Source organism: Enhydra lutris, unplaced genomic scaffold (genome assembly GCF_002288905.1).
Source record: "Enhydra lutris kenyoni isolate GAN:26980312 unplaced genomic scaffold, ASM228890v2 scaffoldscaffold20, whole genome shotgun sequence".
NCBI classification, from domain to species: Eukaryota; Metazoa; Chordata; class Mammalia; order Carnivora; family Mustelidae; genus Enhydra; species Enhydra lutris.
Window position 1 is genome coordinate 14,544,844 of NW_019154104.1, and position 27,158 is coordinate 14,572,001.

Sequence of the window (27,158 nt, forward strand, 5' to 3'; positions counted from 1 at the left end):
CCCAATTCTAGACAGTACCTGACACAGTTGATGAATCCCCTGTTCTTAAGACACCTTTTTTATTTATCTTCTAGATCACTATACTCTCCTGGGTTTTCTTGTACTTCTCTTTGGCTGTTCTTTATCAGTTTCTTTTGCTTGATTCTCCTTCTTCCTGACCTCTAAGCATTGGACTTCCTCAGGACTTAGTCATCAGCTCTCTACTGTTCTCTATCAACATTCTCTTTATAGTTGAGCTCATTAGTCCCAATGTTTTAAATATCTTCTATATGCTGATGCCTCCTAGGGAAATACAGAATGATTGTTTGGCTGTGCTGAGTCCTACTTGAGGTTTGTCATCACAAATTCAGAATGTCCCTATTAGAACACTGAATGTTTTTCTTCAGCTGTGGAGCAGCTGCAAAGGGGTCCAGGGCCAGTTTTAAGCAGAGTTAGAGTTTATCATGTAAAAATTACATGGATGGTGATAAGCAAAATTTTTTAAATGTCCCTCCGAGATCCCATCCTCTGGTTATTCCATCAGACACTAATATAAGTCCTACTATGAAGGGACTTTAAAGATATAAGGTTATTAATCAGATGAGTTTAAGATAAGGAGGTTGTCCAGGTGGGCTGAAGGTAATCACAAGAACTATTAAAAGCAAAGAGGCAGAATAAGAGATCAGAGAAATTCAAAGTATGAGAAGGATTCAGTAGAACCTGTTGACTCTGAATTGTAGTGGTCCACATGCAGGGACCAGAAAATGTCCTCTAGGGGCTAGGGGTGACTCCCAGCCAACAGCCAACAAAGAAGTGGGACCTCAGTCCTACAACTGCATAGAACTGGGTATGGCCAACAACTTGATGAGCTTAGAAGTGGATGATTCCTCAGAAACTCCAGGTAAGAGCCCACCAAACTTGGACCTACAGAATTATAAGATAAACAAATGTGTATTGTTTCAAACCACTACATTTGTAGTGATTTGTTGTGACACCAATAAAAACTCATCCATAGGTGACAAAGTTCAAGTTGTTGAAAAAATATGCAAAGAGTGGTCCTTAGTAATGGGCTGTAGAATGCTACCTAGCAAGGTAAGGAAGGAAAAAGTAGGAAGATTGGAATTTTGAGAAAAGTGGATTAAAATTCTTGGTGAACTGAAGAATTATTGGAATTTGTACTAAAGGAAGTAAGCTGACAAGATTTAGGATCCAAAATATGGCTGTAAGAGTGGATGGTAGAGATGGGGTGAAAGAAGATTGTTGGAAAGGGAAGGAGAATTTATTGTTAGAAGCCAGGATAGTGGATGGATTATCTGTATATGTGGTAAAATCCAGTAATATAGTGATAGGTATAATACTAGGGGAAAACCTACCGAATGAGGCAAGGGCTAAAGTCTCATGTGAAGGGTAAGGAAAAAGCAGGGTACTGATGGATGATTGTGTTATGAAGGGATGTAGGCAGTATAATCTTATGGCATTTGCTTCAGTGAACATTGGATTTGGGGATGGTGAGAGGAGAAATGATTTAGACACAGTAAGAAAGAACAAGAAAGACAATTATCCTACCACAAAGTCCTTTACTACATAGGGTAGTAGTGGTAAAAACAAAACAAAACAGCTATCACAAGAAAGAGCTTTAGGAAACTATTTCTTTTAGAGAAAGAAGGTGAGGAGATTGCTTAGAAAACAGGTTTTATTTGTTTGTTTGTTTGTTTGTTTTCAGATGATGACCATAAATTCCAAAGGAAAAAGTAGAAGGGTTTGGTGCTTTGCTGGGGCAGAGGTGGTAGTCATGGTAAGAGATGAGAGCTTGAATTAGATTCAGGGTTATACAGAAACATAGGGGCATAAAAGTTCTTATAAAGGATATCATATATGTCTTGGGCCTCTTGTGGAGATAAAATGTATGGCAGTCTTTCTGGAGAAGGCAGGTTATTATTATTATTATTATTATTATTATTATTATTATTATTATTTTAAGTAGTTTCCATACCCAGTGTGGATGGAGCCCAATATGAGGCTTGAACTCAACAACCCTGAGATCAAGACCTGATCTGAAATCAAGAGTCAGACACTTACCAACTGAGTCACCCAGGTGCCCCAGTAGGTCATTAATTCTAATTTTACCTTCTTGGGATTTATTTTTTTTTTTTTTTAAGACAATGGAACTGAGCTGGTAGCATTACAGGGCTAGAAATTATTGATCTTATTAGGTGCATGAGAAGTTCTCTGGACCTTCCTTAAATCCTGATGTTTTACATTTAATAAAACCAAGGCAAAGAGAGATTGGGTAAATCTCCCTAGTTTCATCAACAAGTAAGTGGGAAAAGCCAGGATACAAACTCAAACAACTGGACTCCAGAGCAGAGTTCTAACTATTGTGCTAGAGGCACTCAGGAATGCTTGTTGACTAAACAAACGGATGCAGAGAAAGGTGTTATTTGGGAAAATAGAATGCCTTCCTGGGGGTCAGGGTGATGTCAGTTTGTTGAAAACCCGACACTATGAGAGGCAGATCTGGGCATACGGACTTCCAAGACTACATCATAATGCCATATTTTTCTATCTTGTGGTCTCTTTTAGGGCATTGTCCTAGAAACCCAGTCACCATGCTCTGAGGGAGCCTAGTGTGCACAGAGAGAAAAGGAGGCCCACAGGCCTTCAGACACAGCTATCTATCATTGGGTAAATAGCACCAACTTGCCATCAGTGGGGATGAGCCATCTTGGATATGGATTCCTAACCCTAAACTGTGCTTCCCAAATGATGCCACATGGGGCAGACAGAAGCCTTTCCTTTTGAGTCTTGCTTAAATTGTATCTTCATGAGCAAAATAAAGAACTGTTGTTATTTTAGCCCACAAAATTTAGGAGTTTGTGATGCAACAAGAAAGAACTAGAGCATTCATACGTCAAGCTGTCCCTGAACCTTTGCTTCCCTAGCTGTAAAAAGGGATCCAATTATTGGGCCAGAGAGTTGTCATACAGGTTCACAAAATAGAAATATACATATTGTAGCACAGGTAGTTAACCAAAGTTGCCTTTTTCCTCATCCCTTCTGTAGCCTCCCAGATTAGATAAAGCAACCCCAAGTGTTTTATATGTACATAAGTAGGCAAAAATGTGGGAGGAAGAAGAAAGCCTACTCTAACTACTGATTCTCATTGCCAAAATAGCTCACCCTTTTACTTCATTTGGGTATCTGCTTAAATGCCATTTTTTCCTAAAGAGGCTCATCTGGGCTCCCTTCAAAAAAATACAAAACAAACAAACAAAACAATCCAATATACACAGACTTTCCGTCTTGTCCCTTTCCACATATTAACATTTATTATTCTTCTTCATAGTGCAAATCTCCTGAATATCATGTATTTGTGTGTCTATTATACTGTCTCATTCCACAGACATGGAAACTCCATGAAAGCTGGGATTTTCACTTATGCTGCCCTCTCTCTGCAGCACCTGGAGCAGTGCCTGACCTACAGCAGGAATTCCATAAATATTTGTTGAGTCGCTCAATGAATGAATTCTTTCTGGTACAGTCCCTCCTCTTGTTTTAATTTACTTCTTTCACATGGCATGCAGAAGAACATGTTGAATGGAACATTGACTTTAAGATGAGAAGTCAGACAGACTCTAAGACAGGAAAAGGCAGTCAAATATGCCAATTACTTCAGAAGGGTAATGGCATATTTTGAAATTTGGAGGCTGCTTCATTAAAATTCATTTTGCGCTACATAAAATAAGGAATCGGGAGCCTGACAGAAATGAAACTCAAATAGGCATTCATTTCCTTTATCTTTTTACAAGACAGATCAATTAGTAATTTTATGGTTGAAAAAACTCATTTTTAAATGTTATGTGGGACTTAGAGTAATATCAAATCTGGCCTAATGTCACCTTTATTAAGGAATTGAAAACACTTTTACATCTGTTCATTCCACTAAAAAAAAAATATACCGAGAAGCACATTTTTGCCATCTAAAGTTTATAACGGCGGAGAAAAATGGGCACAGAAATGATCTTGTTGCATAATTAACATCCCCAAAAGTGAAGGCCAATGATCAGCCCCAGACCAGAACATTCTGAGCTGCACTTACATTTGTAAACCAAGCTATGGAAACCCTCCCAAACAGGTGTGTTAGAGAGTCCAGATGGCCTCAACGAGAGGCCAGGAAGCCAACACCTTCTGTTGTGTTTCTGGCCATTTTCACGGGCTCGGTGGGCTTGGCTGCATCGGTGCCTTGTGCTGGGGGACAGCCAAGGGGACACACAGGTGGTGCCGGATGAGAAACAGGGTTTCCAACAAGAGACTGCTGTGCTGCTGGAGAATTGCCTCCCTTTCCACTACCGGGTTATAAAACTAAGATCCAAGTCATTTATGGCTGGTAGAGATCCTGGACACTTTTAGATAAGAGAGCATAAGGTGTTACTTAACCTCAATATCCTAACTCTGGTAATTACATTATACCACCTGAAATTTCCCGTGCAGGTTCAATCAAATCTGGTATTTGCCTTTGCTTTTCAGTCCTGTGTACAGTTGCTATGCCATTAAGCAGCTGCTAAGCACCACTCTACACAACACAGAGTGTGTATTCTTTATGAGTTAGATGTTGGGATGAGGATGTGTGATGCTGGCAAGCCTTCATGTGGATCTTGTTTTAGCAGGATGTTTCACTAATTATAAACGAGAAAAACTTTGGTCCTTTTGATTGCAAACAGAGCCTTGGGAAAGTGATGTTGATTGATTCATTTGGTCCCTTCCAGTGAGAGTGAGGCAGCAAGGGAATTTTGCAAATCACAACCCTAATGATGGACTTTTTATCTGGTGGAAGGAAACCCAAGGAGTTACTGTTGTGCAAACAGACCTACTGAGAGCCCTAGGCAAATTACTGTGATGGAGGCCACTTCTTTCTTCTCTCCCTTTAGTTTTCCGCCAGCTTTCCTCCATCTAGCATTTATGTTCTAGAAGGGGCTTACCCATGGATGTGGAACCAATTTTGAGGAATGCTGAAAGGCCCCAATTTTCCAAATACTCACCTTCTCATTCTCTTACAGGATTCTGTTTAAGACAGCATTTTCAGAAAGGATCATTAAAATCAGTGTGCCAATTTAGAAAACTAATCACAGATACATGTGTTATTCCAGCAGTTTTTAAAGAGGTCCCTAGACAAATACAGCAAAGGAGATTCTCACAGAGGACAAACTCCCAGGGTGTGTCCAGGACTGTGTCTGATTTCAGGAGTACTAGAGATCCAACCTTCTATCACTAGTTGGGAGCTTCAGTGCCCAAATGACGGAAGGAGGCATTGTTGTAGGAATAATATTCAGTGTATTTTAACTTACATGAAGAGAACTAATTTACTAATGCTAGTTCCTTGGCAAAGAAAGTAAATAACCAAAATGTCTGTGTGGCAAAGAAAGTAAATAACCAAAATGTCAAACTCCTTTTAATTATCTCTCTCTTTTTTTTTAAAGATTTTATTTAGTTATTTGACAGACAGAGATCACAAGTAGGCAGAGAGGCAGGCAGAGAGAGAGAGGAAGGGAAGCAGGCACCCCGCTGAGCAGAGAGCCCAATGTGGGGCTCGATCCCAGGACCCCGAGACCACGACCCGAGCCGAAGGCAGAGGCTCAACCCACTGAGCCACCCAGGTGCCCCTAATTATCTCTTTTTGTAAAGTTATAGCTGCAGAGAGAAATTTAACTTGCTCAACCAATACACTCTCCTGTATAGAAGTCTGAGCTACTCCCCAAAGTTTTTAAAATAAAATCTTTCAAGCATTTTCCCCCCAATAGACCACTTTTTAACAATAAAATTAAAATCTGTTGGAGCAGTTTGTGTCACTTAGAATTTGGATGACTTCATACAACAAAAACCTCAAAGGTGGCTTAAACAGATTTTTCTCACATGACCAGATCTCCAGAGGTGGGCAGTCTAAAACTGGGGCAGTTGTTTTGGGAAGTCATCAAAAGCTCGGCCCCTTCTACCTCCTGGTCTGCCATTTTTAGCCTGTGTCTTTTAACTTCATGATTGTAAGATGGCTTCTGTACTTCAGACATTGCATCTGTATTCCAGTAAGTGGAAAAGAAAAGAATAATCAGCAAAAGATTCATACAGGCTTAGTTTGTCACTTTTGACAGGAAAACAATGTTGTTCTCAATATGTCCACTTGGAGACCTGCCCTCACTAGCTACACCTGGGCCACAGAATCTCCTAATTTTGGGGAGGTGAAAGGTCGTAAGTTCTTTTAATTGGACTAAACTGTTCATCACTGCTATCCTGAATGAAATCAGATCTGATAAGGAAGTAAGGGTTATTAATTAAAAAATCATTATGAATGAGACATTCAAGTTATGGATAAACAAGAGGAAAATAGATATTGTAGGTTAACAAGCAGTGGGTGCCCCATATGTCACTAATAAACTTCATAAACCCCATTGGGTATCTTCATTTTCCTTCTTACCATCGACCTTGAGGATGTGTGGATGCAAAATGTCTTGAGTATGAACCAGCATCCACAGTCCCCAGGAAAATTCTCATCAGCAGGAACTTTAATACATGTAGGATTTATAGTCTCAGAGATACTCCTGTCCTTCTTCTGTATCAATGTAGGCACACAGTGATGAAACTTAACTTCTGTCCACTGTTAGGAAAATCTCTTCTTCTATCTCTTATATTCAGTCTTGGGGATCTGTGAATTTAACAAAAGGTAGATTAAGAGGAGAAAAAGGTACAGGATTTTTGTTAATAGTTACATACACAGGAGTCCATAGAAAAGTGACAGTCAAGGGGCATCTCAGTGGCTCAGTCATTTAAGCATCTGACTCTTGATTTTGGCTCCAGTCATGATCTCAGGGTTGTGAAACGGAGCCCTGCACTGGGCTTCCCACTCAGCAGAATCTCACTGGAGATTCTCTCTCTCTCTCCCTCTGCCCCTCCTTGCCACTCTCACACACACACTCTCCCTCTCTTTAAATTTAAAAAAAAAAAAAGAGAGAGAGAGAGAGAGAGGAAGAAAAGAAAAATAAAAAGAAAGAAAAGTGAGAGTCAGAAAAGTGGTTAGACTCAGGGGCTTATACACCATTTTAACAAAGGAAGGAAAGTTAGGGCTTCAAAGGACAATAAATTATAAGGAAGGGACTAGAAATACACCAGGCAGCTGATGGGAGATAAGAGTTATTTTAGTAAGGTTTGTTTGTACAAACTCACCTTGGTGTTTGTTCTCTATCCCAGGTAACAGTCACTCTTCTCTTCCTGGTAAAATGGAGTCAACGTTACAAAGGGAAATTTATGTTCACTTTTAAGCAGATAATGGGGAGGACCAATTGCCTTCAACTCAAAGTAATCCTTATGTCAAAATGGCATATTTTGAGGTGGCATATCCTGATCCCCCTTCAACACCTATCTGCAGGATCCCTCCTATACTACCATTTGTCAAGGAAAGAAAAGTTGATAATTTTATAGGGAAATTTTTTTATGTCTCTAAGAGTCTGGAGTTGAAAGTCTTCAAGTAGAGGAGTCTGTGTATAGGTGTTAAATTAATTACAATAAACCTTCCAGTTGATTCTGGTCCAACAATGTATTGACATTGAAAGCTCCAACAGCTGTACTAGACAATAAAGTTAGTCCACTGTTCTTTACCATTGGATTAACATTTAATCCAATTGACAGAATGAGACCCAGGACACACAATGTTGATGGCTGAGTACAAGAGGCATGGAGAAGAGAAAATGAAATGCTGACATTGAGGATGTCACCAGATGGGAGAACAGAGCCAGTTGCAAAGTGGAAGGTAACTTTGAAATCCAACTTAACCTTCTCCCTGAAACCAGGAGGCAAAATTTGCTTCTGCAGGATAGAGCCAGATGCCCTAATTGTTACCCAATTTGCTTTAAATGGAATCCTTTTAGGTACACATTTTTATGTTTAACTGAGAAGCATTAGATTTATGAATTGTGTTTCAGTGGGCTCTTCATTTGTAAAATATAGTGTCTCTTTTTTTTTCTTTTGCCTTGGGTTCAGGAGTCAGTAGGTGAAATTATTTACCCAAGATTAGGTCATTGTTATGAAATGCAAACTGCGGTTGTTAAATTGAAAGGAGGGGAGGAATCACGCACTTGAGAAAATTCAAATTCATTTTTACTTCCCTCTGGTCTCCAATGGCGTTGAGGAAGAACTCTTTCAAAAAACACTATGATTAACATTATGTAAATATGGAGCCTTAATTAGGCTTTCAATAGCCCCTTGGAAGTGTCCTCAGGCCTGACCCATGCCCAGATCTAGGTGGGAAAATGTGTATTCTCTACTATTAGGTGTCTGTTTAAAAGCCAATTCTTCCTCCCCGGCTGCTGAGGAATAGAAGAGTTACCGAACAGTCCATTAAAAGGCATTTAACTAAGACAAAATATAAGATAACTGTTTCCAGTGAAACTGCAGGAAAATTTCAAGAAATCTGAGTGAATTGTCTAGTATGGAATCTGGCTAAAACAAAGGCTAACTCATTTCCATTAGGTCTCTAATGGCCTTAATTTTAGGGCCACTGCTGATTTCATTAAAATGTCTCTACCATGGTTTTAAACTGTCCCTCCTCCTGAATCTGAAGGCATTAAATTGGCCATTCTACTTTCCATGTTTCATTGTATGTGTGGGGTTTTGTTGTTTTGTTTTGTTTTGTTTTAAGATTTATTTATTTATTTTAGAGTGAGATAGAGAGCACAAGTCAGGGAGAGGGGCACAGGGAAAGAATCTCAAGCAGACTCCCTGCTGAGCACAGAGCCCAACACAGGGCTGGATCTCAGGACCCATGAAATCATGAACTGGGTCAAAACCAAGAGTTGGATGCTTAACCAACTGAGCCATCCAGACACCCCTCATTCTGTGTGTTTTTTTAAAGTTTATTATTTATTTATTTATTTATTTATTTTTAGTAATCTCTGTACCCAATGTGGGATTTGAACTTATGACCTAGAGATCAAGAATCGAATGTTCTAGGGCACCTGGGTGGCTCAGTGGGTTAAAGCCTCTGCCTTCGGCTCAGATCATGATCCCAGGGTTCTGGGATCGAGACCTGCATCGGGCTCTCTGCTCAGCAGGGAGCCTGCTTCCCTTCCTCTCTCTGCCTGCCTCTCTGTCTACTTGTGCTCTCTCTCTCTGTGTCAAATAAATAAATTAAAAAAAAAAAAAAGAATCGAATGTTCTTCTGAATGAGCCAGCCCCATGCCCCCCCATGTTTCATTGTTTTATTATTTATTAACCTCAAAACTTCCCTTTTAAATGTTCATCAGTCCAGCTGACAGACAATAGTCCTATCTCCATTTTGCTATGTCTGTTTGCCGTAATTTCTCTCCTCAGTCTAAAGTATATTTTAATTGAATGAAACCATCATTTTGCCTTCAAATTAGATAAAAAGCTCATAGCCTTCCCTTAGTGTGGTTTACCTTATTAAATGGCCTGTACAAGATATGCTGACCTTGAGTTTGAAACTCCAAGTTCAGAGATTTGCAAATTTCTGGGGATCCAGAGCAGAAGGGATCACAGGGCAGAAGGGATCAAGAACTTCTCAATTTTAATAGTAATAATAGTTAAGATCCTACCTCAGCTGGGCCACATTTAACCTGGAAATGGAATGAAATGGAAAGCCAGATTGTTTTATAATTGACAGCTTTGTCTGTCAGCAGATGGCTGTAATCTCCTGCATGTGCCAAACACAGACTCTAGGATTTTTGAGTTTGTAGTGAAAACAGAAAGGACAAATATTTATCGTAATTACAACATTTGTGCATTGGATATAGTTTCACAGCCTTTTAATCCTCCTTGATTAGAAAATACAGGGTGATTTTTTTTTTCTTGCCAGTTGAACAAGTTTGTTTACCATCACTTTGAGAAACATTTCAAGTTTTAATAAATATAAAGCTAGGTCATACAGAAACAGAAAACATCTTTCTTTTTAGTTTACTTCCTAGTGAATCTATACATCCCATTCAGGGAGCTTGAATCAGCACTATAGTCCCCAGTCAGCAACTACAGCACTCAAACTCAAGAAGCATTGTTGTCAACTCTGGATTTATTTGAGGAAATGATCCAATTTCCAATATTTTCTCTTTCCACTTATTACTATTGGTTAATTCTTATCAAGAAGGTCAGTTAGAGATCTCTGGAGTGATTTACATAATTAGGTTCTCTATTTATATGGAGTATATGGAAATTACTTTGGGGGCAACTTGACCCACACTTGATTAATCCCATCAGATTATGTCCACCTCCATTGTTAATAAACCATTAGTCAGCAGCTCCATTATAAGCATCCCAAAAAGTACTGAGCTATTTCCAGAGAACTACAAATTATAATTCAAAAGTAAAGTCCTTGGACTGAACTCAGCCCTTCAGTTTTGGAGTAATGGGTGAAAATACCAGAAACTGCACCAGCAAATGTGAGTTCATGACACACCTCATTCACTTTAAGTTTTGATGCCTCGGGCAAGGCACTTAACATTTCATAGACTATTTCTTGACTTGGTAAATGCTAAGTATTTAAGACTTTTACCTTTAGGGGCAACTGGGTGGCTCAGTTTATTAGGCATGGACTCTTGGTTTCTGCTCAGGTCATGATCTCAGGGTTGTGAGATGGAGTCCCGAGTAGGGATCCAGGTTCAGTGTGGAGTCTGCATGGAATTCTCTCTCTCCCTCTCCCTTCCCACTCCCTTTCTATAAATAAATAAATAAATAAATAAATAAATAAATAAATAATTTTTTTAAGGATTTACTTGACAAATATGTCCAAGTATTATATACATGGACACCCAGATTCTTACTTCTAGACTTTGATTATCACATTGGTGATATTTTGCATAGTACTATTGCCAGGTCACACATGGGCTATTAGTGTTCTTTTTACTACTTAAAATAGAGTCATTAATGTCTTTAAATCTAATCAGATTAAAAACCTAATTCTAGAAGCCTTAGAACCAACTCACAAAATTCATCCTTAAGATTCTGTTCTTCCAGAACCACTCTCAGTACCAAAATTTGTATAGTCAGGGTTCTCCAGAGAAACAGAACCAATAGAGAGAGAGACAGAGAGACAGAAAAACAAAGAGAGACAGAGAGAGATAGAGACAGTGAGAGAGGAGGCAGAGAGGAGGGAGAGCGAAAGAAAGCAAGAGGGAGGGATTTATTGTAAAGTATTTGTTCACACTCTTATGGAGGCTAGCAAGTCAAAAATCTGCAGGGTGGGCTGGTAGGCTGGAGACCCAGGAGAGCCAGAGTTCCAGTTGAGTCCTAAGGCAGTCTGCTTTAGAACCAGAAAAAACTGATGCTAGAGATGAAGTTTAAAGGCAGTCTGCTGGAGAATTCTCCTTTGCTCGGGGGAGAACAGTCTTTTTATTCTATTTAGGCCTTCAGTTCACTGGATGAGGTTCATCTGCTTTACTCAAAGGCTACTAATTTAAACTACTACTAATGTAAATGTTACTCTCACCCAAAATACCCTCACAGTAACACCCAGAACAAGTTTGACCAAATATCTGGCCACCCCATGGCCCAGGCAAGTTGATACATAAAATTAATCACAGTAAAAAGTCACCCCAAAATGGGTATTTCCTGCTTTCCACTTCTGCATTCATGCTACCACTAGAGTGAACCTTAAGTACAAAGTAGATCACATCATTTCCTGCTTAAAACTATTCAATTATTCTACCATTCCCAAAGGACAAAGGCCAGACTCTTTAAAACCAACTGTAAGGCTCCTCCATTTCTCACGACTTCAATCTCTCTTTCCATGTGTACTTCCTACCCATCAGAACTACTCCCATCCCACCACCTGAGCTTCTTGTCTTCTAGCCTACAGAACTATTTATATTTCTAACACACCAAATTTTCATGCCTCCATCTTTATCCATGTTCTTCCTTCTGCCTTCACCCCTCCCCAATTCACCCATCCCCAACTATATTTGCCTATAAAACATATATTCAAAATCCAAGAACCATCTGAAACATCTCTTCCTTGGAGATGCCTTTATCGACTCCAATCAGAGTTATCCTGTTCTTGGGGCACCTGGGTGGCTCAGTGGGTTAAAGCTTCTGCCTTCGGCTCAGGTCATTATCTCAGGGTCCTGGGATAGAGCCCCACATCGGGCTCTCTGCTCAGCAGGGAGCCTGCTTCCTCCTCTCTCTCTGCCTGCCTCTCTGCCTACTTGTGATCTCTGTCTGTCAAAAAATAAATAAATAAAATCTGAAAAAAAAAAAAGTTATCCTGTTCTTGATCTTACCACTGAGCTATACCACTATAACATCACTCTGAAATACCCTCATTTTCTCTTTGTGTCTAGCTATAAGCTCTGTCAAGTCCAGGAACTATCTTTTTTGCTCCTCAGTGTCCCATGTGGTGTCTGATTCCCATTAAGAAGTCAAAAATTGTGGAATGTATGAAAGAGGAGGGATTAGATAAATAAATTGCCACTTAGTTTGGTAATCAGTGGGGGAATCACTGAAAGTTTTTAATTAAAAATCTCTTCTTGAAAGAAGTAAGAAACTTCTTTTTTCTTTTTTATTTTTTTAAAGATTTTATTTATTTGACAACAGAGATCACAAGTAGGCAGAGAAGCAGTCAGAGAGAGGAGGAAGCAGGCTCCCTGCTGAGCAGAGAGCCCGATGCGGGGCTCGATCCCAGGACCCTGGGATCATGACCTGAGCCAAAGGCAGAGGCTTTAACCCACTGAGCCACCCAGGTGCCCCTTTTTTATTTTTTAAATATCAATCTATCATTGATGAAGAGAAGGGCTGAGGGCAAGATGGAAGAAAGAAAAAGAAAGCAGGGAAGCTATGTAGGTGATAGTTATAGTCTAGGGATAAGGTAAGAAGGAGTTAAGCCAGACAAATGGAGTAGAAATAGGAGATGCTCCAATTTATGAGTATTTCTCCTTCTTTAGAGCATCTGGAAGAACTGCATTTTCTTTGACCCCCTTCAAAATTAGGTACGTACGGCTGCATGATTTTCTTTGGCCACTGATATGTGATTGGAAGTGTTACGTGCTATATCTAAACAGAAGCTCAAAGAGCCAGTACATGATTTTTGAATCATGTACAGAATCAGCCACATTCTGATTTTAGTCTCAATGATCATGACCATGGGTCAAGATAGAACCTCTGTCAGTCTTGGTCTCTGAAAGATAATATTGAAAAGAATTCCTCTGCCCACCTGTATTGGACATGTCCTATGAATCACTTGTTGTGTCAAATAAATGAGACTTTGGAACTGTTTGTTACTACAGCAAAACCAACTTATCCTGATTTATCAGGATTTGGAAACTGAAGGAAGAGGGCGTGAGCAGCACTGAACACTAACGCTTAACATGAGGGAGTATGAAACTTGTAGCCCGAATGACTGAATCTGCCATGTGTTGTCAGGATATGTATTTCACAACTACAGGGTTCCTGTTCACATCGTAATCTATCTGAATTGTGGCCCCTAGAGTGAAGTCATGCATAACCTGCAGAGATGTACATAGCAGCCCTGGGAGTGATTCATTCAGAAAAAAATATATTATTTATTGTCCACTGACTCCTCAATGCCACTCTGAGTACTGCAAATACAAAGGCAAAATAGAGCTTATCACTCTGTGTGATGTGGTCAGAGGTCAGCACAATGTGGCAGATGCTCTGATAGACTGAGCACAGATAGAGGAAGAGGCGACCAGCTCTGGGTTGTAGTTGAGCTGCAGTTTGAAGGCTGATTTGGAATTGTTCACACAGAGAAGGGAAGTGGGTCATTTAAGTGCAAGAAGCAGACAGGTAAACATCCATGACACATTGGAGAAATGCAACAGGTCTTCTGTAACTATGGTTTAGGTATACATTTTGAAGATGAGTAGAAATGGTAGGGAAAATATTAGAAAGTTAAGTTGGGGTCATTTTGAAAGATTTTGTATTTTGCTGATGATTTAGTCTTCATTTCTGGAACAAGAGACCCTGTATCTTTTTAGTAAGTTGAGAGTTGTATTTAAGTTTCATGTATTAAAAACACATCAGTGGGAGATTTCTATCATATCATTGTTAGAAACAATGATATTAGATCTAAAAGAAGAAGCTGATATATTCTGCTTGGTTTCTTTTGATTAACATTCTGATTTGAAAGATCATTATTATTTGAAAAAAAATTAATAATATTGAGAGTAAAATTTTGTTAATGCTGATCACAAAAGATGGATCCAACCCCATCATCAGTGCTACACTGAAATTTTACTAATCTGAATGTAGCTTGAAATACATGGGCCAATCATTTAGAATCTGGAAATCTTTTTGTCATTCAAAGATTGCCTCTCCTAAGGGGATTTGATATGTAATCATTCAAGGCCATAAACAGTACTATCTAGAGCTAGAGAACCTTTCAAGAACTTATAAAGAGCACAGGTTACCCAATTATAATATGAATTTAAAAATTCCTCTAGAGAGCAAAGTCCAATTGGATAAGCTTTATATCTGATCTTTTTTGGTTTTTTGGCTTTTAAAGTCTTCCCCATACTGACATTTACCATGACAGATCGCCACTTGTATCATGGGCAGTGATTTCTGGTTAATGTTTGTCAGTTCAGGCATTGCTATAAAACGCTAGCGTCTAGATCTGCTGCATCATCAGAATTTGAAATAAGACCTTTAGGCATTCTTCCTACCATGAAATTACTGCTTTCAGTCCTGTGTAGCTAGCCCCTCAGTTAACCTATTTATAGGTTTTTCAGATATAGCATTCAATGTTAATAGTTTTTTTTTTTTTAAAGATTTTATTTATTTATTTGACAGACAGAGATACAAGTAGGCACAGAGGCAGGCAGAGAGAGAGGAGGAAGCAGGCTCCCCGTGGAGCAGAGAGCCCTATATGGGGCTCGATCCCAGGGTCCTGGGATCATGACCTGAGCCGAAGGCAGAGGCTTTAACCCACTGAGCCACCCAGGTGCCCCTCAATGTTAAAGTTTTAACTGTCCTCTGCTTTTTCACTGAATAAATTAAAAATTGGGCAATAAGGAATACCTTAGTGATGTTGCAATCTTGATAACACAAATGGTCCCTGGAACTCTTCATCTGACTATGAAAAAGCACTGAACTTTACGGCTTTTATGCATTGGTGAGGAATTCATGAAAAAGCAGTCTTCAGAATGAAGAGAAAATCAGGGAGTTATAAATGGCCTAGTGAGACATAGATGTCAAAGTGTCTGCCAGATGTTGGCATATACAAAGTCAAAGGAGAACTTGATTTGAATTTTGATTCATTTGAGGAGAAGGCAAGATAATTATTGCCTACCTAAGGATTATTGTCCCAGGGACCCTGCAGAGCATTCCCCTGAATTGAGAAATATTTGCGCTAGGGAATCTAGTGCCTGGCACTGAGTAATCCCTCCACTAATACTAGCTATTAATATCACTGTTCCACTGAACTGAGAAATAAATTGAAAATTTCAAGTTGAACTGAAAATCAAGTACTCTTTTGGCTTCTATACTAATTAACACATAGCCTATGATTCAAGCTCTATACATTTTTAATCCTTCTGCCAAATTCACAATGTGATGAGATGGTTTCCTTGCCCCTTGATAATGCTGCAGATGGGAAGACAGCACTGCCAATGTCTGGTAATACGTGCTCCCTCCATGTTCAATAGAGATATTTTGAAAAATGTGATTTAGGTAAAGGAATCTGTGGAACTGAAATAACAAACCTTCTCATAACAAGACTGACCATTTTGCAGCCTTTAGGAATAACTATAGTTACAGCTTTAGGAAAATGCAACACATTCCAGACATTTCACTGGGTCTCATATTTACAACCATTATCTCATTTGATTTTCTCTGAAGTCCTATGAGGTCGATATTCTTACTTCTCCTCACATATAAGGAAACCGAGATTCAGGACCTGGCCCTCATCACACAGTCAGTAATTGATGGGCTGTGATTTGAATCCTGACTGAATCCAAAGCCTGGGTTTTTAATCACTACCATTCGTGACTTTCCCACTAGTGCAAGTTCATTGTGAGCTTTATTCCTCTCTTTGCATTATTTTATGCATCAAGAGGCTTTACAAATGTGAAGCCTTAGACTGTCGGAATGATTGAGAGAACCTCAATGCAAGGATTGTTAGGTTTCTCTGAAACACCCTTTCTTTGATAAATCTCTCAAAAGGAATAGTCCAGGGTTAATAAATCGAAGCATCTTGGGACTCATGGGAATTTAGCTCTGTGACTGATGGAATGAGCAGGCTGTCACCTGCATACGTTGTAAATAAAGCCATGGAAATGCATGAGAATACCACCTGAAAATTGACATTGGTTTGTTCATTTTCTTACGGAAGAATACAATTGAAATGAAGGGAGCTGAGGGGAACCATAAGAGTGATTGATAGAAAGATACAGAGTTTAGATTAGGAAACTGGAAAAGAAAATAGAAGGTTTTATTATTATTATATTACTGTCTTTAAAGTATGCCAGCACCCTTTCCTCAGTGCAATCACAAAGTATACAGCACTCTACTAGGCAACATGGAAGATAGAGAGACAGAGGAAGAGGGAGGTAGGGAGATGTGCTCTCTGCCTTTAGGAAAGAATGTTTTAATTAATATATTAAAAATTAATTTATACTGGGTTGAAGGGCATGTACATGAACAGTATGAGCACACATGTTCATCACCCAAAGCCACATTTACTGATCATTTCATATAATTTGTCTCTGAACAAATGGACTTTCTAGGAGAGAAAAATCCAAGCTCCCTTGCCCAGCAAAGGCTAAGCAGGGTGTGAAATGCAATGTGTCAAAGGTAGGCAGGCAAAGCATTTTTTAAATTGACAAAGGAACGAAAACCAAGACAAAAGCCTGTCTTTTATCACATGGCAAAGGAAGGCAGATAATTAATGATCCAAGTGCCAAAGAACCTTGGTGCTTTCATTCACCTCAAATTTTAGTACGGGAATTATTTTAAAGAACTGATTACAAAAAAGACTGACCCAGGGTTATTTAAATATGGATTTTTTTAGCCTTATATGTTATACTTCAAAAATGTATTTACTTTTAATTTGTATGTGATCTAAAGTGCAGACATTTTTGTGGATCTGAGATAATCATCAAGGTACCTTCTAAGAGTACTTGGCCAACTCTTTAGTAATCGTTAGGTATCAACTTCCAAACCACAGTCACATGGAAATGATAAAGGAATAGAGTAAGCATTCTGTTAGGAGGAAATAATAGGAGGTGAAAGAATCAAAAGAGAAAGAAAAATACTCACTTTTAAATGCAAGGAGACAGGAGGATAGCAACTTCTAACAGACCATGAATTTGGGCTTCCATGGAAAATTGTGAACATTTCCCTTTGAGACATTTCAAACTAGGGTGAATCATGTTTCTAGTAAAGTCTTTCTAATTAAGCCTTCTGTATCTGTCTGTAGGATGCAGGGATTAGCTGTGCCTCTGACTCCCATGCCCTTTCCAGCATTTAATTCCAGTTGGAAAACTTTAGTGTGAAACCACACTTCCATCCTTTAAGGTCACAGCTGCTAAGAACTTGCTCATGAGTGTGGGCTATTGTTTCCTCTGAAGGAACAGTTCACAGAGAGTGATGTGCCTCAAGGACAGCAGTGCACATGGTAGGCATTAAATGTGTGTTGAGTGTTTTTGAACTGATAGACCTTGACCACCATTGAAGAACATCTCTCTCCTGCTGACCCTCCCTACTATAAAATCTGTCTCCCTTTCATTGTCCTCATGACAAAGGATAGGTTCAGAATCCAGGTTTATAATTCTGTCAGTGGTCAAGCCCTTTGCCATTTAGACAGTCACCACTCATCTGCTCACTTGGGTTCTGGAGACAAATAATGACTGCCACTCGAGTTTAATGATGGTTTCACTTTGAAGTGTTCAGAAGGAAAAGACACCTCAACACAAAATAGTGTTCTCCCCGGATTACTATGATCATCTGAGACTAGAAGATGAAAAGGAAGTCTCTTTGGTAGTATGAGCTATTTAGTACCCATCAATACATAGCGTGTCCTTTTTGGACAAGGATATTACAGAGACCTGACCAAATTAGAAGGTGAGGAAGCTGTTGTGGGCAAACAGAGATGGTATTTTATTGCACATATCTCTGCCCAGAGGGAGCTTCAAAAATTACTCATATCCTGGGCCAGATGATCACCAAAGAGAATTGCACATCTGGACTGGTATCTTCCAGACTATGCATTAATCCTGGAAGACTGGATATACATATTTTTTTCCCATAGCTGAGATTTGATAATACCCCATAGTGTCTCTCTTTTTCATTTTCAATTAGTGTCAGTTAAATGTCTTGGTTTAAAGGTGTCAGTGAAAAAGCTGCAGAACTTCATTTGAAAAGGAAGGGTTCTAAGAGACATGATAACTTAAAATCAACTTCAATCCAGTTAACACTGAGGCTTTTTTCAATAAGAGAATGATTTAAACTGAAATGAGCTGCACTCTTGATTAACCAGAGATTCAGGCATAATTTCTTGAAAGCTTAAAATGAGGACAAAAATCATATTTTTAGGCAATTTAGAATTTAAATACACATAAAATTCATTCCTTGGTAACTTAAAAGGCTCATCATATCGTTGAGAATGACTGACTCATTACAATTCAAAGGAACAAAATCAGAAGTTAAAGTTCACCTGATCAATATAACTGGAGATCATTTTTACAACAATTTAGATCCCTGAAGGGGAAAAAACGACTTTAAGGCTTGATTATCTGTTTTTGTTGGCTTGTTTTGATTTTTGCTTGTATTTTTCTTTCATTTGCTTTTTGCTTCATGGTTCCTTCAAACCAAACATTTGTATCTTTTATTACAGTAAGATTCAAAAAACAGCCAAAGACTTAAAAAATCATAAGGCAGCTCTGAAGTGGCAGAGAATGAGTCTAAGTCTGTTTGACACCAATGATTTTGCTATTTCCACTATGCATGGTGACAATTTTTTTCATTTTTACGATAAGGGTAATGTCTACTTCACAAGATTTAGGAAGATAACATACATTTAACATGTAGAGCAGTGTCTGACATCTGGTAGGTATCCACAAAAAAAAAAAAAAAAAGTGTGATGACAGTAGTACTAATAGTGGTTATTACTACTATAGGAAAATGGACCAGAAGGACTTGCCCCCTGAATGGTCTGAGAATAATATCCCAAGTTCTTTAAAATAAAAATAACTATGACTGTGAAGTACAAACTAATTATCTCCAAAATCTGCATGTACTTATTTCTTGCAAGAACAGATATTTTCTCCAGTAGATTTGGTCACACACTATAGATCACAGTTAAGTGTTGACTGGGTGGATATTTTGCAGTGGTCCATAAAAAGGAAGAAAAAAATTACAGCCACTTCAAAAATTCTATCACAATGCCTTGAAAGCACTAGATTAATTGCCTAATAAATACCACTTGAAAATTTTTTTCATGGGCTAGAATATGAAGGTCAACCCAGAATCAGAGGAACCTAGTTTAAACCAAAATAAACACACAAAAAAATTTTATATAAGCATCCTTATATTTTAGCTTATAATGAATGACGATGTTCTAGCAATGTTTACTATGTTCAGAGATCTCTTATATACATAGTTGTGTCATAATGGCAGGAAAAATGTTGGAACCTGCTAAAAATGAAGTCCAGTTGAGGTAAGAAGCTTATTATAGCCCACGAAAGGGGCAAAAACAGCAAGTGGGCTCTGCCCCACACTCTCAGCTCCACAATTATTTAAAGGAAAAATCCTGAAGTGGACTAGAAAGAAAGCCACCAATAGCCTCAGGGACAAAGGATTTCCCTATTTGCATGCAATTTCTCTGAGGATACACTTCTCTGGTCTTTGTTTCATTTTTTAAAATACACATGTATACGTACATACACACCTAGACTCAAACAAAGTAACTGTAGCAATAAAAATGTTTGGCTTTCCAGACAGAATGGGTAGAGTCTATCAATGTCCCATTTTAAATCACTTTTGACAATTCAAATTTAATGTGTGGCTTAAAAGTAATACTAGACTATTTAATACACTTGTAAATTATTATTTGATTCTGACACCTTTGTGACATAGTCATCTTCAAATCTGCAGCAGGAAAAAAAAAATCTGCAGCAGCATCCCATTACCTACACCTCACCTAAGAAAATAAAGGACTATCATGAGTAGAAAATTTTCCATCTGAGGAACCTAAAAATGGAATGTCTCTTAGCGGCTTTAGATCAAATCCCAGGAAATGAATAGAATCTAGTTTGCCATGTCTATCCTCCGCCTTATTCACACAGCCATTTTGGGTAATTAAAGGAAAAACAGATATGGAAAATCCCTCTGAGAACATTAAATTAATTCTCTGTGAAATTTCATTATTTTATCCATAAATGGTATGGTGTAGGTTATAAAGTAGTCAGATAGCAATTGTGTTAGAACGGGCTGTGGTGTAAATTTTTTTAAAACACTAAATTTCATCACCAAAACAGAATTGGAGATACCATAAATGAATGTGGGCTTTAATCTTTGAATATAAGACTTACACTCAACTGTGTAGCTCTTTTGCATATCATCAGAAAGAGATAAAATTTTCCGTTAGCTGTTACATCAAGCTATTAGTTCAGGAAAAGAGTCCTGCTCAGTAAAACTAAAAACAAAACCAGGTCTCAGCCAATTTGATTTCTCTTTGCTGAGTTGACATAACAGGGTGGCTTGGGTAAAATCTTTACTGGTTGGTTTTATATATTTGGTGTGTTTTGTTTTGTTTTGTTTTGGTTTTGGTTTGTTTTTTATGAGCTAAAGGAGAAGGAATCATTAATAGATGAGCCTAAGGCATTCCGAAATATACTTGCTAAATAATAAACTTATCAATTTCTTTCAAATGAATAAATTATTAATTCTCATCCAACTCTACCAAACCTAACAGTCAGATAAAGCAAGTGCTAAGGAAGAGAAATGAATCTCAGCAGAGTGTATAATAGGCATTGGGAGGGTCAAGGCTGATGTTAGAGACAATGCCTTAAAACATAGGAAGGGCAATGTTCAATTAAACATTAGGAGAATCCATTGCAATTTTAAACATTTTTCAGATATACAGCAGAGAAAATGCCAAAGGACAGGAAAGGGTACCCACCTGAAACTTTTGAGATCCATCAATATTGATTTGAATCTCTAGTAAAAGAATTAATTCTACACTAGAACTAACATTGTGATGGAAGGGTGTGAGTGTCCAGCCCTTTTCAAACCTGATGTTTTAAACGTATATCCTCCCATATTTATTTATTTCAATAACTCAAGGCAAGTATTCTGTTTTTCTAAGGGTAAGGGTGGTTTTTCCATGATTACCCCAAATTTAATGGCAAAAACAGCCATTTGTTATAGATTCTCTGTGTCAGGAACTTGAATAGAGCACACAAGAGAAGGTTTGTCACTGATCCATACTGATGAAGCCTCATCGGCAGGATACTATGAAGGAAGGCTAGGAACCGCAATCATCTTAAGGCTGTTCACACGCGTGCCTGGTGATTGATAATGGCTCTCAGCAGGGACTTGATATAGGACTGTCAAAGGGTCACCTACAGGTGGCCTCTTCATGGAGCCTGGGATTCCTCAAAATTTGGTGGTTGGGATCCAAAAGTGAGTATCCCAGAGAAAGAGCCAGATGGAAGCTATAACACCCTTTGTGTCCTAGTCTCAAAAGCCACACAGTATCTTCCTTTGCATTCTACTTATTGGGCAGTCACAAAGGCTGACCTACATTCAAGGGTGAAAATTAGACTCCACCTTCTGATAGGACAAATGTCAAGGTTCTACAATCATAGAACTGGAAACACAAAAACATGGACAGTTTTTGAAACATGGTCTGCCACAGTGATTATTTCTTTTTCTTTTTCCTTCTCTTTTCTTTCCTTTGTGTGTTTGTTTGTGTCCTATCTGTGCTTTCTTATAGTTTCTAAAAAAGAAATAACAACTCATGTATGGAGAACACATGCCTAGTAAATTCTAGTGATATTTTGGTCAACTGCTATTAATCAGCTCATTTCAGATGAAAGGTACCTGAGTTTGTATCTGGGGTTCTTCTGGTAGATCTACCATATGTTTGTTCTGACACAGATATTTTGGAGTTTACACTTGAGGATAAAAGAAAAGAACCAAACTTGAAAGTGTTAGTTGTTGAAAAGAAGTCCAGAACAGGTAAGAAGATGTTTAAAATTGCAATGAAGACAGATGTTGGATTTGAGTCTATTGAGAAAAAGGATTTAGGATGTGAAGGAAATATCTCTTTGCTGAAAAGGATTAAGAATTTCTTGGTGAGTGTAAAGCTCCTGATAATTTTGAGAAATTAGTTGTTTGACTTCAGGATATGTTATTTTTCTGCATATTATTCAGTAAACATTTTAATTAAAAATATTTTCACTTATTTATCAATAGATATTGTAGGTTTTTAACATTCTGGGAATGCATGAGTGATGCTTTCTTTTTGCATCATGTTTCTCTGCGTGTGTGTGTGTTTTTTTTTAAGATTTTATTTGTTTATTTGACAGAGAGAGGGATCATACGTAGGCAGAGAGGCAGGCAGAGAGAGAGGGGGAAGCAGGCTCCCTGCTGAGCAGAGAGCCCAATGTGGGCCTCAATCCCAGGACCCTGAGATCATGACCTGAGCTGAAGGCAGAGGCTTAACCCACTGAGCCACCCAGGTGCCCCTCTCCATGCTTTTGAATACCCTCCTCTGTCCTGGTGCTTTTGCTCTGACTAAAAGAGAATACTTATGGATGATGGGCCTGTCGCTCAACTCCAGGACTGAAATAGCCAGAATGATAAGAACCTTGAGCTAATGCAGATGGGGGCTAACAAAAACTTAGAGAAGAAAGAGTGATCTCTTCCTTTGAAAACCACATTCCACGAATATTTCTTATTGACTTTATAAATCTATATTGAAAATTCCATTCTATAGAAATAATTTCAAAAGTATATGACATATTTATTGAAATATTGTTTGTAATATAAAAACTGAAAAGAAACTAAAATGATCATCAACAGGGGAATGTCTAGGTGGTATATTTATATCTAGAACACTAGGCAACCTTAAAATAACATATATCTACTTTCATGGAAATGTGTTTAATTGATTCATCAAAAAAATTTCAAAATATTGTGAGTAGCAGAAGCCCATTTTTATTAAAAATATATATAAAATTTCATTCTAGATGGCAAACTTGGCACTGTTTTAGCTACTCCATATCATAATAGAATCTCTAGAAATGATCGTGCATTTTCTTTTTAAAATTCACATCTGCTATGTAAATCAAGAATTCTTTTTTCTTTTTTTTTTAAGATTTTATTTATTTATTTGACAGAGATCACAAGTAGGCAGAGAGGCAGGCAGAGAGAGGGAGGGGGAAGCAGGCTCCCTGCTGAGCAGAGAGCCTGATGCGGGGCTCGATCCCAGGACCCTGAGATCATGACCTGAGCCAAAAGCAGAAGCTTAACCCACTGAGCCACCCAGGTGCCCCTCAAGGAGAATTCTTAACGGATCATAACATATAAAAAATCCTTGGAAGGTGGGAAATGAAAGAATGAAATTTCCCAAGACATAGGACATATTTTCCTTCTAGAAAAGTTGGGAACACTACCAAAGGAGCTTCATACCCAACTGTAGTGGATCCTAAATTCAAGAGTGGTCCTAAAAGTAACCAATGGTAATCAGAAGAGGAAATCAAGCAGGACAGATTCTGAAAAATCCATCTCCTCAGGCCAGAGAGCAACCACAGGGGTTGCAGACTCAGGTGGGTGGGGATGGGAGGATATCAGGCTATGACAACGGGGTTGGGGGGTGAAGGAAATAGGATAACTAAAGGCTACATATTGCACCAGTGGGATATTCTAAGCCTCTCTACTCTGAATGAAGGCTACTCAGTCACAGGCCACAGCAGTTCATCTCACCTCTCCCCATAAGTGGACAGTCAGTCAATCCAGCAAGGTATTTCAGCTGTTAGAGATGAGAGCACACCAATAGTCACCAATTGCATTATGCTTTTTTGTCTGGAACTGGACACTTTAGAAGTGTCCCTTTCCTGTTGTGAGTGGTGTGGAGTCAGCTCATAAGTCTCTGAGACCCCAAAATTGAGAGGTTCTTTGTGCACCTGGTGGCTTGGTGGCCATCACCTTATTATAAAAAAAAATGTATTGAGCTACACCTACACCATAAGCACTATGGATATCATTTGGATTACCATGAGAAAAAGAGAAAGAAGGAAGGTCAAGAGGCTAGATGATTGGTCTGAAAGCTAAGTTCTACCACAAACAGTGCCATGCTGAGAAAATACAAATGGAAAAGACTATCAAGATACATGAAAAGACAAACACCAAACAAAAGAATGATAAAAAGACTCCATAAGGAGCAGTACTTGCATATGTATTGGATAAAGAGGGACAGTCCTGAGCTAAGGTACTTTCCAAAATGATTAAACAGGGGTGCCTGGATACCTCAGTTGGTTAAGCATCTGTCTTTGGCTCAGGTTATGATCCCAGGGACCTGGGATTGAGTCCCACATTGGGCTCCTTGCGTAGGAGGGAGTCTCCTTCTCCCTCTGCCCCACCCCTACCCTGTTTGTGTACACACACACTGTCTCTATCACTCTCTCTCAAAATAAATAAATAAAGACTTAAAAAAAATGATTAAACAAAAATAAAGAATGAAATCAGGAAATTTCTGCCCAACTTTTTGCCTGTGAAGAAATAGAAGTATTAAAAATTATTCAAACAGGAAAGAGAAAGAAGAAAATATGGAAGAAGATGGTTACTAAAGTCTGCTGTGTTGGAGATGGCTTTACTCAAAAACCACCTAAATATAAAGACTCATTAAGCCAATGGGCTTATGTTTCAAGATCAGACGCATTCAGGGTGATATGGCTATAGACATCTGTGGCTGGGCTTATATTTGAAAAAGGCCATGTAACTCATCCTGAACTGAATGGCATCTTTTGCCCACCAATGCTTAGTATCAAAAAGAGTCTCTATCCCCACTCTATACAACTTTGAATGTCATTACCAAAGGAACTCTCATAAAGTGAACATCAGCAAGTTGGGCCTTATGGCACAGTGACACAAGGAGGGAAAGTATTTGGGGAAGATATGCCCACAAGTTACCAGAAATCCTGAAATGATGGATGCATAGGCATGGTCCTATGGTTTGACATCATTTCCATACAAGTAACTCCTTATAATTATTGAAGACTACACACCAATCGAGAAAACCAGCATTGCTGTGATGTTTCCGAATACTACCCAACAGCCTTACATGTCTGAAATCATCAAGAATACTATTTATTCTAATGTAAAAAGACATTAAAATGGCCTAGTTTTAGGGGAAAAAAAAGTCATCAATCATTCAAGGAAGGCCAATATTTTGTTGTTCCTCAATAAAAGATCAGCTTAATCAACTTCATCATAAGGACAGAGACAGAAGAATAAGCAAAACAGGAAGTTTAGAATAAATATAATTTATATCCTAAAAACTGTAGGAAGATATTTAACCCATAATAAAATTAACTGAATAAAATGGAAATTAAAACTGTCATCATGGTTGGCAAGAATATGCAAAAAATGGAACCCCTGCACACTGTTGATAAGAATATAAAGTGGTGTAGCTGTTATGGAAAATAGTATGGAGTTCTTAAAAAAAAAAAAATTTAAAAATAAGGGAGCCTGGGTGGCTCAGTCAGTTAAAATCTGCCTTTGGCTCAGATCATGATCCCAGAGTCCTGGGATCAAGTCCCACATCGGGCTCCCTGCTCAATGGGGAGTCTGCTTCTCCCTCTGTCCCTCCTCCCACTCATTCTCTCTCTCTCTCTCAAATAAATAGATAAAATCTTTTTAAAAACTAAAAATGCAATTACCCAATGATCCAGCAATCCCAATTCTGGGTATTTATCTAAAAGAATTGGAATCAGGATCTCAAAGAGATGGTAGCACTCCAATGTTCATTACAGCACTAGTCACAAATAGCCAAGATAAGGAGCCAATTTAAATGCCCATCAATGGACGAATGGGTAAGGAAAAGGTGGTATACAGATAAAATGGAAAATTATTTACCCTTAAAAAAAATCATATGTGATAAATGGGATGACCTTTGAGGACGTTATGTTAAGTAGAATAAACCTGCCACAGAAGGACAAACACTTCAAGGTTCCACTTATATAAACTATCTAAAGTGATCAAATTTAGAGAAGCAGAATGCAGCATGGTGGTTTCAGGGGCTGGAGGAAAGGGGAAATGAAAAGTTGCTATGGGTGAGTATAAAGTTTCAGCTATGAAAGATGAACAACTTCTATAGATCTACTGTACAACATTATGCCTGTAGTGAACAACACTTAAAAATGTAAGTGCATAAATCTCATGTTAAGTGTTCTTACCACAATAAAATTTTAAAAATTTAAAAATAAACAAAACTCTCATCATTGAAATAACACCTAGTAGTTAGGTTGAGCAAAAGAAAGGACATAGTTCAAGAGAAACTAGTAAGCTAGAACCAAGGAATTTTCTGGAATTTAAATAGTTGGAGAGGCAAGTTTGTGTGGTGGTTAAGAGCACAGACTCTGGAAACAGACTGCCTAGATTTGAATATTAGGTCTATACTTACTGTCTGTGTGACATTAGAAAAATCATTTAAATTTTTTGTGCTTGTTATTAAGCCTTTTTCTTTAAACTCCAATCGTATCCTATAATACTTTTCTTTGTGAAATTGGGGCTAGGAATTTGTGAATTTATTTCTCCTTTGTCACTTTGTCACTTTATTAACTGTGAAGTTATGCTGACAGAGAGCACAAAAGCGCAACGAAGATGCTGGAGGCAAGGGTAGGAACTTCCTGTTTGCTTGTAGTTCGTGTCATGGTGGTCCCAACAGTAGTAGGAGGCAATCGTGGCCATAGCAGTTGGTTCCAGTCTCCACCTTCCTTTGGCCACCCAAAGCAGGCTTCCTCACCCTCCCTCACCAATATGTATACAGTGGGCACTGCCTCATCTCCAAGAGACCCCTCCTCTGCCTACGCGACCTACAGTAACACCTCCTGCTCAGAGTTCTGTACTACAATTCTGTGGAGTTTCTAGGTTCTGAAAATCTTTCAGGAACTTCCCCACACTTATAGGTGGTAGCCACTTGTACTTCCATATACCTCTAGGTTACCTCA

At 38.5% G+C, this 27,158-nt stretch overlaps 1 pseudogene; it reads left to right on the top strand.

Annotated features, from left to right (window-relative positions):
* Window positions 1-828: 828 nt before the first annotated feature.
* On the top strand, window positions 829-25,075 carry LOC111148738 (annotated as a pseudogene).
* Window positions 25,076-27,158: the final 2,083 nt, after the last annotated feature.